The sequence below is a fragment of the Taudactylus pleione genome, unplaced genomic scaffold (genome assembly GCF_031769625.1).
Source record: "Taudactylus pleione unplaced genomic scaffold, aTauple2 ptg000473l, whole genome shotgun sequence".
Taxonomy (NCBI): Eukaryota; Metazoa; Chordata; class Amphibia; order Anura; family Myobatrachidae; genus Taudactylus; species Taudactylus pleione.
This window is the reverse complement of record NW_028284875.1, coordinates 3,573,858-3,587,957: the sequence shown is the minus strand read 5'-3', so window position 1 is coordinate 3,587,957 and position 14,100 is coordinate 3,573,858.

Sequence of the window (14,100 nt, the reverse complement as noted above, 5' to 3'; positions counted from 1 at the left end):
GCCACAACCACCAAAGGTTAGGACCATTTCCATAAAAATTGATACAAGCACCGGCAACTTGTAACACCAGAAAGATTAAGAGATTGGAAGTAGAGCAAATAGTAGTGGAAACAAGAACTCAAAGAAAAATAAAAAGTTTCAAACCCTAAATGATTCCAAAGGTATTTATAATTTGTCATCGAGACCATTGACAGAAATAGAAATAAAACTACTTGCTTGAAATTTGCCCTGACTAATAGACCAAATTTATTTGAATTCTTCACAGAACTCAATAGGTTTGTACTTTGCCTGTGCAGAAAAAATTATTTTGGACACAAAAAGCTGAATAAATCCTGACCAGAGGATAATTTTTTACCTATAACATTAGATGCAGCAGATGAACAGTATATTACAATTTTGAAGGCCTACAAAAGTAATATTATAGAAAGGAGAATCCCGCTAATAATATTAAAATAATTAAAATATATGATGTTAATAGGAGTTCTCCAGAAATGAAAAAAAAGATACCAGTTCCGATGTAAATCAAGGTTTTTTCCTATTCATAAAAAGCACCCAGATAGATGTCTTTTACAAAATAACTATAGAGGATTTTAAAGTTCCATGCAAACAAGATAGCAAAAAACAATACTTTTCGAATAATTTGTCCAGTGCAGAATGTCTTGCTTTAAAACAACTTTTGTTTGATTAAACATTTATTATTAAGTCTGTGGGCAAAGGGGGTGGGCTAGTGATGCAGAATATGGAGGAATACCTGTTAGAAGCCCATAGACAATTTAAGGAGAAAATGTTCTATGTGATATTAGATCATGACCCCACACTCCAAAATTCCAGAAAAAGACAACTTTTAAATCCGGCACTTATAAGAGGGGAAATATCTAAAGAGAATTTTAATTTTTTTTACCATTACTGTATAACTCCCACATATTACCATCTTCCTAAACTTCATAAATTCATCACAAACCCCCTGGCCGCCCAATTAAATTGGGTATTGGTTCTCTGAAATCTAATTTGCCTTTCTTTATAGATTCTCATTTGCAACCTGTCGATTCCTCTTTACGATCTTATATGCGTGACACCACTCAATTTTTACAACTCATACAGTCTGTACATTGGAAACCTTCTTACATGTTCCTCACTTGTGATGTACAAGCTTTGCACACCCATATTCCACATGATATGGATGTTGATGCTGTCAAAAAATACCCTGACTGGGGAGATTCTATTAATGATAAGTTAAAATGATTTTTAAAAGATAGTATTCATCACATTCTCCCACATAATTATTTTCTATTATCTGCCAATATTATTTACAGACACATGGCACCGCTATGGGGACTAGGTTTGCCTCAAGCTTTGCCAGCCTCTACATAGGCCTCTTGGAGGAGAGGCTCATTTGAGGTGGACAGTTCATGGTGAACCTGGTCCTCTATGGTAGATACATTGACAACCTGTTTTTTTTTAAATGGGAATGAGGAATTGGCAAATACATTTGTAAGCTATTTGAACATGAATCCATGCAACTTACATTTACCAGTACAATTAATACCCAAACAATATATTTTCTTGATATTACCATTTAAATTAAAAATAATGAAATTTCTACTTGTATCTATCAGAAAGAAACCGATACATATAATTGTATTCCATTTTTAAGCAATCACTATAAGTGGCTGTAAAATATAAGATGTGAGTTCAATCCCAAAGTGCTCATATTTATTAATTGCAATACAATAGAAACATAAATATGCAAAACTAGGATTTCTATTAATTAGGTGGAGTTGAGTAATTAAGCTGACAAGACTCAATTGTCATTTGCCCTGGGAAATGCCTCTACAACTATAAGTCCATACGTGGTCACAACCTTATTCTTTTCAAGGTATAGTATGTTACTAGAAAGAAGCAGGAATTTTGAAACCACTTTCTCTCTCACTTTTGCATTCTTTATTATCAGTACACTCATTGTCCAGAATCAGATAGTAAGTCCATAGGAGATAATGTAATGCTGGGTACACACTGGCTAATATATCTGCTGGCCATCGGCCCATGTGTACAGACGATTTGGCTGTGAACCACATTGTTCATAGACATATTGCATTGGCTGTGCTGCACAGCTGATGGACAGATATGTCTGCAGACATGTCTGTCCATCGGCAAGTGTGTTCGAGCAGTCTGCAGAGCTCATGCACACACAGCGGAAGCCATGTGGAGAGGACCCACGGCTGCCAGAAGGATGATTTCCGGTGTGTACCAAGGGTCGTATCTTCCTATTGGCCTAGATGGCCCTCACCAAGGGCACCGGCCGAAGGGGGGCACTTTTGCCGACTGCCATCATTAGTAAATGATCTCTGGTCTCCTGTCTCCTCTTACCATTGTCCCGCAGTCAGCCATCATTAGCAAATGATGCCTGGTGTCCTTCTGTCTCCTCTGCTCTTACCAGTGTCCTCCATTGACTGCTAATGTGTATCAGGCTCCTTATATGTCCCTTTATATCAGAAACATTTCAAATTAGAGATACTGTTTTTTTCCCTAATATATCTCTTCCCCCACAATACCCACCATATACCAATAAATAAAGAATATACTAAATAATCTTAAGAACATACCTCACTTTAGATGTAAGGAGCCTTTGCACTTTAGATGTAAGGAGCCTCTACATGGTTATACCACAACAAGAGGGACTTAAAACAGTTGAATGTTTTTTAATCTCTGAGGCATTTTATAAATATAGCATTGAGGTAATTATACAATTATAGCAATTAACCTTGACTCGAAATTATTTTTATTACGATGGGAAGTTTCTTAAACAATGGACTGGATGTGCCATAGGTTTGAATGTAGCGCCAAGTTTCACTAACATTTTCATGTTTGAACAGGAGCATAACTTCATTTTTAAGGATTAGAATATCAAACAACATATTTTTATGTATACAAGGTTTATAGATGACCTGTTTCTCATTTGGATGGGAGATAAGTCATTAATAATATCTACCATTAATAACATCAATCATTTGGACTCTCCTATCGAGTTTGAATATAACTATAGTCCTAAAGAGATTCATTTCTTGGATGTGAAAGTCTCGATAATGGAGGGTGAAATACAGACCTCCATTTATTCTAAACCTACAGATCATAACACTTTGCTGGTTGCAAATAGTTTCCATCCACCAGCTTTAAAAGAAGTTTAGCTAAATCCCAAATGACGATAGCTGCCAGAATCACGAGTCAACTGGATAAAGTTGACAAAGAATTAAATACTATATTGGATAAATTCACCCAAAGGGGATATAACAAACAACTGTTACTCCAGCAAAAACAAGAAGTGCTTAATATACCTAGAGAGCAATTACTTTTTCTAAAACTTAAGGTTGTCATTAATAAATGTATCCCCTCTGTTACAGAATTCACATTGGCAAACCCAGTGGTGGCAAAAGCAGCTAAAGCATTATGGCCAATAATACGGACAGATAAAGGTTTGTCAGTCCTCCAGGATATAACTCCACTGATTAGTTTCAAGAGAGGTAGAAATTTGAAAAACATCCTGATGAAGACAGATGTGACTCCATTTAAGACATCTATTAGTGGCATTAGCCACAAAAAAACAGGGTGTTACAGATGTGCATCCTGTGTTACTTGTGGTTATCTGGACCCAGGCCCCCACTTTAGTCACCCACACACGGGAAAACAATATAATATTAATCATGTTTTGACATGCACCTCCAAATTTGTGGTGTACCTGCTCACATGTCCCTGCGGTTTGAGCTACATTGGACAAACATCAAGAATGTTCAAAGAATGCATGGCTACCCATCGTTCATCCATCAAATTGACCCTCCAAGGAAGGGAATCTGACCAACCAGTAGCCCATCACTTCAAAACAGCCAACCATCAATTGTCTAGTCTATTATATAAAATCATAGACCATATACCTTGGTGGGTGATCGAGTGAAGATGTTACTCAAATTGGAGACAAAATGGATAATAATGCTGGACACAGTATATCCAAAAGGATTGAATGTTAAAATTATTTGGTCTGCGTTCCTATAATAGATTTTGATGTTGAGGGTATTATATAATGTCTAAGGGCATATATAGTTGTTAATAGGGCCCCATACAAGTATTTAACATTGCTAGTGGATTAATCCCTTACAATACTTTTTGACATAATATGATCAGTAATAATTTTCTTATCATGGATGTATTTAGTGTAGTATATGTATACCGTACATATGCCCATACATATATATATATATTTATATATATATTTTTTTTCTTAACAGAGATTAATTTTTTGGTTGTTCCAGATAAGACCCCCATGTTGTATATAGCAACCAGAGGGGTGTTTGTTTTGAAAGCAGATGTACTATTGAGTACCACATTAGATTCCTTCTATGTAGTTTATAGTTGATTCCTTTGATGTTATTATTTATGTATATATGTTTTTCTGTATTTGTTTGCATTTTTTGATTACTTATGATAGCGTTTATTTACAAAGATGTATGTGTTTTTGCTTCCTATAACTTCTAATGTCCATATATTTAGTTCCTAGTTTATATGTATGTTTGTACATATTCCTTGTGCACTTTTTTCATTATTGTATCTCTCGCTTTGCCCCCAGCAGCACTCAGTGGCCGTGGCACCATAGCGGGCTGTCAGCACCTGCCGCTGCCTTGACGGGACTCATAGCGTCCCTATTTACCATCCCAGAAGGCATTGGGTCAAGACACGATGTGATGATGTCATCACTCAGTGGCGCCCGGAGCACGGAGGCGCGAACCGGCATCCTCTTCACTCATTCCTCTCTACTTGCTATTTAAGGTAAGCATTGTCACATTCACTGTTTTACTGTCACACCCTGATGACAAAGCCTCTCCGGCTTTGAAACTTCAGCTGTATCCATGCACTAAAATATTTTGACCGATGGAGTTCCGCCTACTTCTTGCATTAGAAGGTTGGACTGGATATAAGTATATATAGGAAGGCACCCCAGCCATTTAAATCATGTTCCCAGAGTGCCCATCTACATGTGGACGATATATATATATATATATATATATATATATGTGTATATATATATATATATATATATATATTTATATTGTTTCCCTATTTCTGCAGGTATGTAAATTGAACTACCCTCAGTGTAAGTATAGTGAATTTATATTTTCTCAGTTTGAGGGACTTGCTGTGATCCTTGTAGGTTGTGGATACTTCCATGTTGGGGAACAGGACATGATCCTTATGGACAGTCTTTATTCTTATGTGGGTTTTAGGAAAGGACAATTGTGGGCTGTCATCCTAGTAAATTATAAGATGGAGTTGTTAAAAAGCATAATGCAGTATAGACAGCCCTATTTGAACATATGTAAATTTAATTTATCCATAATGCATTTTTTTGCATAAATAAGTTAATAAATAGTGGGTTGCAATAGAGTAAGTTCTATAAAAGATATATATGCTAAAAGGAGAAATAAAAAAATATTCACCCTATTTCTACAGGTTTGTGAATTAAACTACCCCCAGTTTGTGTTAGTTTTTTTTTCCAGTAGAAGCAGTCACTGGAGGGGAGGGACTGTGGTTTGCCAGGGGTGCTCGGACCCCTAGATACACAACTGTGTGTACCCACCTTAAGGATCTGCAAAAAAGACAGCTGTAAATAAAACTTCATGCTAAACAAACACATATCATACAAATATATATATATATATATATATATATATATATATATATTAGGGATGAGCGGGTTCAGATTTCTGAAATCCAAACCCACCCGATCCGAGTTGGGAACTGAGTCCAGCTCGGATTTGGAACTGAAATCGAGGCAAAACATCATCATCCCGCCTTCGGAATCTCATGGGTTTTGGATTCTATAAAAGGTCCCTGCATCGGCGCCATTTCTCTCTCTGGTTGCGGACAGTGAAGAGGGAGGGTGGGAGTTAGGGCTGGCTGGGCTGTGTTTTGTTGAGCTGTGCTGCTGTTGTCCATAGGGGCTGTGTCCACTCCTCCAGTCCATAGGGCTGGCTGGGCTGTGTTTTGCTGCTGTTGTCCATAGGGGCTGGCTGGACTGTGTTGTGCTGCTGTTGTCCATAGGGGCTGGCTGGGCTGTGTTGTGCAGTCAGTTGTCCATGGGGTTGTGTCCACTCCAAAAGTCCATAGGGGCTGGCTGGGCTGTGTTGTGCAGTGTCCCATAAAGGCTGTAGTCCTAAAGGGGTGCTATAGTGTTGTCAAGGGGGTGATCTGTCCATCAGGGGTGCTCCCCACAAGTGCAAAAAAACATTTATTTCTGTGTTTGTGAATTGTGTGCACTGTAGCTGCACGTGCATCAACAAAGGAGCAGTGCCAAGCGTGCGCCTGTGCCATAATTAAAGGGCCAGGTAGCTCATCTCTTAAAGGGTGGTGTAACCCCCAAAGTGCACTTAAAAAAAAAAAAAAATTCTTCATTTCTGTGTTGTGGATTTTGTGTGCTGTAGCTGCACATGCATCAACAAAGGAGCAGCACCAAGCGTGCGCCTGTGTCATAAGTCTGTTAACAGGTGGTGTAACTCCCAAAGTGTGCTCAACAAATAATAAACAATTCTTCTTTTCATCTGTGTTTGTGTGTGAAATGTATGCGCAGTAGCCGCACGTGCATCAACAAAGGAGCAGCGTCAAGAGTGCGCCTGTGTCATAAGTAAAGGGCCGGCTGGCTCATCTGTCGAAGGGTGGTGTAACCCCCAAAGTGCACTCCAAAAAACTTTTAAAATTCTTCTTTTCTGTCTTTGTGTGTGCTTTAGCCGCATGTATATATCAATATAACATAAATATTATTATTATTATTATTATTATTATTATTATTATTATTATATCTTACCTGGCACAAGCATTAAAGGAACAAATTAAGAGGGTTATTTTCATTTAACCCTCGGTAGCAACAGTGTCCAATTTGTGGATCCATCTCCTTTCACATCTGTGAATCAATTGAGCACGATATCCACCCAGTACTGGTGGTTGAATCCAGTCTATCAATCTCCATTTCAGACTAGAGACTTGATGTCCTCTATCCAAAAAGAGTCTCATGACTGGCTTGTCTGTAGTACCATTATGCAGAATCATCTTGATTGTTGTTCTGTGATTGGCCATGCACTCCCTACACTTCCTGGTTGTGAGTCCTACAAAATATAGCCCACATGCACAAACTAACATGTAGATCACATGGTCCAAAATACAGTACAATATAATTTGTATCGGATCTTAATACTGTTGTCCGAATGGCGGACAATGGAAAAGTCGTACCTGCTAGCATTGCATGGCAGGTGACATATTCACTACAAAACTGGCATCCAGGTCTCTGTGCCATTATTTGTGCTACATCATTTTTTTTTGTCCGGATTGAATGTGGGTTAAAGTAATATCTGTTTTAGTTCTTGCAATTGAAAATCAGACAATGATTTTGTAGGGACCTCTGGATTATCCCAGTCATATGATCAACTCTGTTGTAAAGATCACTCAATTATTTTCCTTAGTTTTGATAATTGTTTGATCTTCATTTTTATTAAGGACATTTACTCAATATGTTATCGGAATAGCCTCTTTCTCTGAATCTTTAAGACATCTTACTTAAATGTCTTTCCTGTTTTGATACTGTATATCCAAATTATTGTGCATAACCATTAAATATTGAGAAATTGGAAGGTTATCCTACAAAGCTGGATGAAAAATACTTGACAATAGGAACAGATTTCTGCCCATTGGTTTAAGGAACAGTACTGTCAACAAAGTTTATATATGACTCCTCAATTTGGTGAGTATATTTTATAGGATGTTCCAATGCATCGGACTGGTGAATATATTGCTGAAAGTTTCTATGGATCTGACCCATATCAGGAAAATGTCGTATGTAAAACACCAGGAGACCCTTAGTCATTCAACATAGATAGGAAGAATCAAGGTTGTTTTGAAGGTATACATAAGTAAATTAGTATATATATACATATATATATATATATATATATATATATGTATATATATACACACACATACACACACACTAACTAAATAGGAATATATATATATATATATATATAAAGATTACACAGGCAGGCAGCACCCCACAGACTTAATCAATAGGCATGAGATAAAAGAGGTAGCAACGTTTCAGTTGCTTTAAATTAAAGCATCTGAAACGTTGCCACCACTTTTTTCTCATGTCTATTGATTAAGTCCGTGGAGTGCTGCCTGCCTGTGTAATCTTTATCTAAGCCTGTACATGAGTTTGGGCCCCCTGGATTTTTGCACCCCGGCTGCTGGACTGTCTTAAGAGAGTGCAGGTCAACAAAATTGTGTGTATGTGTATGTGTATGTATATATATATATATATATATATTATAATATAATATAATGTTTGCTCAGAATATGTGGCTGAACATGTGGTGGATATATTAACAATAGTTTTATCTGGGCTAAAACATTAATATTGTAATCAGCAATATAATTGTTATGTCATATAAACCACATGAAAGCTGATGAGAACTTAATCTTTGCATATGTCTGAATACCTTTTCAAGCAGTCAGCTCTTTATTTAGCCTCACAGTTTTGGCAGACAGGATGGCATCCTTCTTCATTTCTATGCATTCATACAAGAAAGGTTTAGTTTCCCCATTTCCTGTCAGGTTCATTGGCATCTTTCTCCTGCAGGCTTAGCATAATTGAACTTACATTTAAATTGACAATCTGCTCAGAATCTCCTGAGGACACTTGAGACACTTGAGAACTTGCAATAAAAGCAGACGTTACTTCTCTGACTGCTCAAATGGCAGATCTGCAAAACATGGTCTCGGATATGGATGGCAGGTTGCACAGAAATTATGTTTGTTTTGTGGGTCTCCCACAAAAGAGGAAGGGGCTTCACCTGGCTGATTGCTACTTATGGTTGCTACTCTTTTACTACTACTTTTGTGGTGGAGTGAGCACACTGAATACCCACCAGACCACTTCCTACTGGTGCACATCCTCACACATTTAATGCAAAGCTTCTCCATTATCAGGATCAAAATGCAATATTGAGAATGGCTCACATTAAAGGTCTCCTGGTACGAAATGGAATCACTATCTCAGTATTTCTAGATTTTGCAGCAGATGTATGAAAGGACAGAGCTGATTTTTTCCCTATCAAATGGTCTTCATTATACCATGCTGTTCCCTTTTAAAACCTGGCAGTAGACAGTTAGATTCTGATTCATCTCATTAATTTAAGGTTAGGCAGAATGTTGTTGTGGAGGGGATGTTGCTACAGGCATGTACTTTCAAATAATATGTTGGCTTATATAGTGTTAGATCTACTGAAATTAAGGATATATGCATTGGTGGCTGTTTTTGTCATTTTCTTTTTTTTCTCTTTTATTTAATCTTGCTATTCTTGTGTCAGTTAAGTTAGGGGAAATGTATACCTCAGGAAGGGGGATGGGGTGGTGTACAGGGTGGGGTGATGTTTGCTGCACTGGTCTCTCCTTTTTCTTTGTATTATTAGTTTATGTTATTTTTAAGGCTACATTTAAAAACTTGGAATGTTATAGGTGTAAATGGTCGCATGAAATGGTCATTGGTTTTTAAACTACTTAAACAATATAATTCTGATATGTTGTGTTTAACTGAGACACATTTAGTGGTAAATCATTGATGCTTAAATACCCTTGGGTAGGTTGGGCTTATCATTCTATGTACACTTAATCATCCAGAGGGGTCTCCATGTTGATTAATAAAAAGCTTCCATTTGTACTACAGTCATTACAAATTGACAGTTATGGTTGTTATGTTTTTCTTGACTTTAATATTTATTCAATTCTTATTTTTATTTTGGCAGTTTATATTCCTCCTCCTTTTTCATTTGATGTTTTAAGACGGGCTTCCGGTTTTATTGCAAAATCCAATTAAACAACTGTGGTATGATGCCTGGGAGATTTCAATGCCATTATAGACCCAGACATAGATAGGTGGAGGGCCTCTATGAGCTCCTTTAGTCAGAGTGGTTCTGGTTTTGCAAATTTTGTAAAAGAATTGGGGTGGGTGGAGACTTAACATCTTGAGGTTAGCCTATATTCCTGTTTTTCTTCCACCCATCACACATTTTCATGTATAGACCTTGCCTTGGTTTCTTATACATTGTTGCCCAAGATATTGCATATGGAATATAAAGCAAGAGGTGTATTAGACCATTCACTGTTTGTAATAAAATTGTACTGGGGTGTTCCCTGAGGATTACGGTTATGGAAATTATGTCCCTCATGGTTACTACAAATGGGGGTGGGATTACAGCTGGAAGAGATGTGGGAAGATATTTTTCAGTAAATGTTGGTTGTGCCTTGATGTCAATTGTATGGGATGCTTTGAAAGTTTTTCTTTGAGAGTCCTTTATATACGGCAAGTGCCTGAGATTAAAATGCAATATAAGAAACTGGAAGTTGACTTGGAAACTACTTGTAAAAATATAGAGATGCAATATCTTGGGGACAAACTAGGTGTCCAATGGTTGGCTGCTCAGGAGGCATGGTGTGCTCATCTAAGAGATGAGGCAAGCCATAGATTATTGTTTCAATTGCACAGATTTTATATGCTGGAAGATAAGATGGGTTGTTTATTGTCACGTGGCTCAGGCTGAACACACCACAACTTGTGTTACAGAATTACTAAAGGTAGATGGGACCATAGTTACTTCTACTTCAGGCATTGTTGAGATATTCACTTCTTATTTTAAATCTCTATATGCTACTCACTTGACCTGTGATGTTTCTGCTTTGCAGATATATGTAACTTCTGTAGGTCTCACTCAGTTATCTCAGGACAGAGAATATCTTGATTCCCTCAGACAGTGCAAGAGGTGGGGCAGCCATAGCATCGCTTCCTGGTGGTAGAGCACCAGGGTCTGATGGAATCCCTATTGAGGTATATAAAAAGTACTCCAAAATATTTGTTCCAAAATTGTAAGAAATATTCAATATGATCTTTGAAGAGGGCTTCCCCCTTCATCTATGTCAGAAGCAATTATTATCATTCTTCCTAAACCAGAGAGAAATACCCAAACTTTGGATTCCTACCGTTCTATTTTGTTACTTGCCACAGACATACAGAGTTTATCTAAAATCTTGGCTATCCATTAAAAAACATAAAGTTGTAACATCAGTGATACATCTATACCAGTGTGGTTTTATGCCAGGTATGCCGATTGCAGTTAACATACATCAGTTATGAACTCCCTTGCAGATAACCCATGGGGAGGAGTCCTCTTTGTTAATAGTGTCATTGGATGCGGCTAAGGCATTAAACTCCATGGAGTGACCCCTCCTGTGGGAGGTCATGCGTCAATTCAGATGTGGCCCAATATATCATAAATGGGTACAATTATTATACGACATGTAGAGTGCCAGATTGTCTGTAAATGGTTCTATGTCTTCCCCTTTTTTATTGGCCCGGGGTGCCCGTTGTCTCCGTATTTATTTATTTTGGTGATAGAGCAACTGGCATGTATCTTATGCTCTTATTCAGACATTATAGGTTTGCGAGTGGCTTTATATGCTGATGACTTAATATTGTTTTTATCTAATTATGTAATTGGGCTACCAGCAGCTCTTCAAGTCATAGATTTATTTGGAGTGTACTCTGGATTAAAAATTAATAAATCATATATTTTGCCACTTAGAGGTAGCTGCTTGGTAATCCCTTTAGCCTCTGTTTTTCTTTGTTGGGTAGACCGTTTTAAATATTTAGGTATTTGGATAACAAACACACTTAGTGATTTTGTTTTTCTTTAATATAAACCCTTTTTTAATTTATGTTAAGGATAATATTATGTGTCCTTTTTTAGAGAGAGAGACAGGTATAGTCTAACCTAACACCTGTCAACACATTAAAAAAAGTGACAATAAGAAAGTTAGAAGAGGTTGCAGAGGAGGAGGGAACAAGAAGAAAAAGAGTGTACTGCCATTAGACACAACCAAAGGGCAAGGTATATTCAACTTTAGCACAACTACACTTAATGAAAACCATATTAGTGTACTCGACAAAGGAATAAAATTTGCCCCCACAACTAAAATGGACAAATTTAGCACTTACTTGGACATTCATCATTTCACTAGGAATTTGACTCCTAAAAAATTATTTCACATGAATCCACCACCACATTACAGATAACCCATCACTGACACATATGTACATATGGATCTTAGGCCCCCATCAAAATTCTACCCCACCCAGGCAATAAGCCATCATATACAGACCTTCACAGACATGGTAGAAAAATACATATTTAAACTGAGCGATGACTGCAAGTACAACACTACAAAAAGAAATCAGCAACATCAATACAACATGACAAAAAAAGAAAGACAAGCCCTGCAGGAGCTACAGAACAATAGAAACATTGTCAATAAACTGGCAGACAAAGGGGGGGAGTAATTCTTCTTAACAAAGATAACTACATAACAGAGGCACTTAGACTCCTAAATGATACTACCACGTACAAAAAAACTTCATAATGATCCAACACTAGAATTTCCAAAAGAACTGCAGAAATTACTTAAAGAAGGTTTGAAAGAAGGGATACTGACAACCAAGGAACATTCATTCCTTAACAACCCCCACCCAATCATACCAGTATTTTATTATCTTCCAAAAATACACAAAAACTGCAAAAACCCACCAGGGAGACTCATTACTTCTGGAATTGGCTCATTAACCTCAAATCTGTCAGAATACTTAGATACCTATTTACAGCCTTACAACCAAACCCAAAAATCTTATCTCCAGGACAATACGGATGTACTAAACAAACTCCAACATATAATATGGGAAGACAATTTATGGCTAGTGACAAGCGATGTGCCATCACTCTATACCATGATAAAACATGATAAAGGGATAGAAAGCACACAGTGCTTCTTAACAAGGACATAGACATGAACCCCAACCAACGTGACTTCACTATAAAATGCATAGTTTATTCTGACACACAATTATGTGTGGTTTGATAATGAGTTCTACCTACAGACAACAGGGACACCTATGGGAATGAAGTTTGCACAAAGTTATGCTAATTTATTTATGAGCTTTTAGGAAGAGGAGCACATATGGTCCCACAGCGAACTTGGCACAAACCTCATCGTCTGGCTGAGGTTCAAAGATTACATATTTTCAAATGGCAAGGAGACCAACAATCATTAGAGAACTTTATTGGATACATCAACAATAACAATTACAATTTCAATTTCACCACCAAATATAGTCAATACCAAGTAGCATTTTTAGACCGAAATATTTGCATCTTAGACCACTAGATACACACCAAGACATTTCACAAAACATTCGATGTTAACAGCTTTATTCTCGTGCAAGTGGTCATCATCATCCAAATTGGCTTAGTAGCATTCCAACTGGACAATTTAAGTGAATTAGGAGAAACTGTTCAAATATGTTAGAAAATGACACATAGGGACAGCTATTAAAAGGACAATTGGTAGAAAAACAGAGGACCCCCTCTCCTTACACTTCCAGAAACACCATAAATGTGACCCAAAGCAACTGAAATTTATAGGCATAAATATTGTGAAACCCAATTGGAGGGGAGGATACTTGATCAAGGCAATTAATATGGAGGATATGAAATACATGATAGAGATGGGAACACTAAACCCCAGAAGTTTAAAAGTTGATACTGAGATCAGGTTCATTATCTGCAAAAAAAAATGGATATATAGGACCCTTCCAAAGCAACATTTTCTTTATATACAATTATCATAAATTAATAAACAGGGAGTCCCCTTTTTTCTCTGGGATCGTATACAATATACCCAGTAAAAGAAGAACCCAAGTCACACGTGTCACAGGAAGATCCAGCAGAACACCGTGGCAACGGAGCTCCCATCTACAGCGGCGGGGAAGAAAGAGACAGATGGTGAGAGGTGCACAAGGTTAGTCCCTTCAGTAGTGGAGGTATGCGGTAATGGGTTAAGCAAACCTAAACCACATTATCCCCTCCCCAGGTAGTGGTGATCACAGTCTGTGTCTTCGGCACCCGGGGGATCGCTGGCTACAAGCCGCGCACCTCCGGTGCTCTATTTCAGATCTCGACACCA